Below are 3983 nucleotides of genomic sequence, written 5' to 3'. Positions count from 1 at the left end.
CACTATGCTACCAGAGCTCCTTACCACAGGTATAGGGGTTAGGATTTACAGCACACTTTTGGGAAGAACAATTCAATCCATATTAATCTGCAAGATTCCACCATTCACCCAGCCCCTTCCCTTATTAGCACACAGTGAGGCTCATGCACAAGAACACACACACATACACATATACACACAGCACTGTCAAGAACTGTGAAGGGTTTGAGACTTTTGCCCTCCTTGCAAGCTGCCATAATTTCACGGGTGCTGGCAGGAGACATGAGACTCCTTTGTCAGCGGCCAAGGACTTGAGCATCAACATATTGTACACCAGTTCCCTGAGTTCCAGTGCCCATAGGGCAACATGAAGAGGGCCAGGTGATACCTGCACACAGTGGGTGGCATTGCAAGGGAGGGACCCTGATCTCAGGGAGCCTGGATCTTTCAAAGTGAGTACTGACGTGCCTGTTTCCTGTTCTGCAACGAAACATTGCAGCTGTCTTCCAAGCCTGTTTCCTGTGCAAATTCCTTCAAAAGATAACCTGAGTAAAGAGCAGCCAGTACCTCACGCGTAAGACATGCAGAAACCCAAGAGACAACTGTCTACCAACAACCACAGGAAAATAAAAGAAGAGAGTTTAGGGAAAGACTCACCTTTGTTCAAGTCCTAGATCAGCCTCTTATTAGCTGTGTGACTTATAACACCTTTCTTAACTCTTCTGAGCTAGTTTTCTCATCTGAAAAATAGATAAGTAGCAACCACCACAAAGTTGTGGTGGATCAAATTGATAATAAGGATACAGTGCTTAGCACAGTCCTTGATACTGTGTAAGTTCTCTACAAATGGACACCATGATTATTGCTATTTCAACCATCTAAATTCCATAAATCCTTAAGGCCTAGATTGGCTCGTCCTCTGAGCCAGACCCTCTATGTGACTCAACCCCAGAATTTACAGGAAGGGCTGTCAGGAACCTAGCAGAAGTTGTTCCCTTGGCAAAATGAGAGAAAGTCTGACTATGAGGAGCAATGTGTTTGAAAAGAACCAGTTAATTCAAAGTTTAAAAAAAAAAAAAGTGTTATCCCCTGGAAAGCCAACTTCCAGCCATCCTCTGGAATGAAAAACAAACCCCCTCTATTTAAATGCTCTGACCTTAAGCAGCAAAACACATGCACATCTAACCTGGCTCAAACTGGCACAAGACTTCTTCTGTGGGCCGTTTAGTATTTAGTAGCCACCTGACAGCTGATTAAATCCAGATGTGACAGCAGCCTTCTCTGGTCAGCAGAGAACAAACAGGTCTTCCTAGATGTGCCCACCCCTACCAGGGCTAGGCCTTGAGTTGCCACACTCAGCCTACAGTGGGACTGGGGCTCTGTGTCACAGGCTCCCACCATGTTGTTTTAACCCTCTTGTGACCCATGGGACAAATAGTGCCTGCCTACATTTTCCACCTCTGACATTTAGTGGGAAGCTGGTATCCCGTTTTTAGTGTGTGCTGTCATCTGGTGGGGGTCTGTATAACTGACATCTGAAAAAAGGAGAGTCATCCCACCAACCCCAGCACCAGAGGCCTCTCAGGATATATATGTGTCACTAATTGTATCAAAATCCATATTAGTTCAAAGTTTTTTTTCATTTCATTCAAAATGCCACTCGTTACTGAAAAAACATGGTTTAAACAAAAAATTCAAAGCAAAAAGTATTGCAGTCTTGAAAGGGTTAAAGCAATCGCCACACACAGCCAGGGCCATTTCAGAGGAGAGCTGGCTCAATGTAAAATTCTGACAAATTTTCACCTGTCACTTACCTGGAAAATTCCTTTTAAAAGTCAAAGTATTGAAAATTCAGAATGAGAGATGCTGCAAAAAAGCTCATCGATTGGCAGAATCCCAGCCAGTGGCTTTACACCGAATTACTTTCAGAGATGCAGCATTAATTCGCCCATCTTCTCTCCCTAAACGATGGCAAATAACAACAACAACAAACACAAAAGTAGAAAAAAGTTTTGGTTAAACATTTCCCAGAGGTTCACTTTCCAAGAGGCACCAATTCTCCTCATTCTGGTTTAACATTTGGTCTTCACACTCCATAAACACAAGTTCACTAGCTTTCACTGCCCGTGTGTCAAAGTCATTGGAGAGTCACCAGGTGTTGCCCACTGTCTAGGGTGCAAAGTGTTATATGGCTTAAGGGCATTTTCCTTGGGAGAAAGTCAATACTTTTCAAAGAGATTTGTTACCCAAAAAGGTTATAAATCAGCTTTCTAGAGAAATCAGGGGAGCTTTGGTAGCGTTGTGTCTAAGTCACTTGACTGCTAACCAGGAGTCTGGCAGTTCAAACCCCCCAGCCACTCCTCGGAAGGAAGGTTGGGCAACCTACTTTCGTAGTGATACTGCCTCGGAAACCCAAGGAGGGGTCGCTATGAGTTGGGGCCGACTCCACATAACAACAACAACAACAACTTAATCTGTCTGGGAAGAAGTGTAGCCAGAATGCTCCTTAGAAGCAAGAATGGCCAAACTTTGTCTCACCTACTTTGGTCATGTTGTCAGACGGGACCAGGTCCTGGAGATCACTCAGTAAAATAGAGGTAAAGAGAAAGACCCTCAACAAGATGGATTAATACAGTGGCTGCAATGATGACCTCAAGAGTAGAAGGGTTTGTGAGGATGGTGCAGGACCTGGCAGTGTTCTGTTCTGTTGTACGTAGGTTTGCTATGAGTTGGAACTGACTTGATGACACCTAACAACAACGTAATTGTTTGACCTGCCCTCTAAACAGACCTTCTTGGAAGCTCCAGTAGGGTTGGGTTGGGTGCCATCGAGTTGGTTCCCACTCATGGTGACACATGTGACAGAGTAACACTGCCCCACAGGGTTTACTGGGCTGTAATCTCAATCTTTACAGAATCAGATGGCCACATCTTTCTCCCATGGGGCCACTGGGTAGGTTTGAACTGGTAACTTTTTGGTTAGCAGCCAAGAACTTAATCCTTGCATCACCAGGGCTTTCTTGTCTGCCATTGCAGCCCAGGATCTAGCACATCCTGTTAAACTCATAGCCATCGAGTCAATTCCAACTCACAGCAACCCTACAGGACAGAGATACCATAGGGTATCCAAGGCTATAATCTTTACACAAGCAGGCTGCCACATCTTTCTCTCATGGAGCAGTTTGTGGATTTGAATTGCCAAACTTTCGGTCAGCAGCAGAGCTATTTAACCACTGCGCCACCAGGGCTCCTTATCTAGTACATAGCAGACTTTTAATATTTGTTCTATAGAAAAAAAGAAAAATGATGAATAAATAAATGAATGATAAACACCTCTTTAAAGAATAAACCCTTATAAGGTTAAATGCAGTTTGGTATAACCAGCTCCCTTCTTCCTCAATATTACTTCAGATAAGGTTCAGACACATAGCAAAGAGGCCTACTTATGGTTTGATGAGAAGAGGAAACAAATCCAAAATAGCACATTGAGAAATGCTGGCTGGGGCAAGAAGGCCAGTAGATGTATAAAAGTCTGATGCACCTGGCTGAGATAGGAAGATACAAGTGAAAGGAAATGGAGGAATGGCTGAGACCCCCACCCACCCACCCAAACTCTGCCTGGCCCACAATTCCATGCAGGACTCACCAGCTCTGTCAAACCAGGGCCAGTCCTCCCTCCCCACACACCAGCAAGTGTTTTCCAGCTGGGAACTTTGCTGACACTGCCCATATCCTTCTCCTTCACCAAACACAATGTCTAAGCCATTAATTTTCTTTCAGCATGCAGAGGAGAATGCCAAGAACTTCCTGTAGCTCGTGAGTCACAATCTCTGAGCACAGAACATCTCCCGAGGGTAGTGAGGGCTGTGGAGGGCCCCCAGAATCCAAGGGAAGCTCTGCCAGAGGAGGCACTGACAGAGAAGAAGCACCCCAGGAAAGCCTCTCAAGATGCTGGGATAAACCATGCAAGGTACCATGGAAATGTTACTGTGTGGCCAGGGCTG

This window comes from Orycteropus afer, unplaced genomic scaffold (genome assembly GCF_000298275.1).
Source record: "Orycteropus afer afer isolate SDZICR_OR568_19922 unplaced genomic scaffold, OryAfe1.0 scaffold00021, whole genome shotgun sequence".
Classification (NCBI taxonomy): Eukaryota; Metazoa; Chordata; class Mammalia; order Tubulidentata; family Orycteropodidae; genus Orycteropus; species Orycteropus afer.
Note: the sequence above shows the minus strand (reverse complement) of the source record.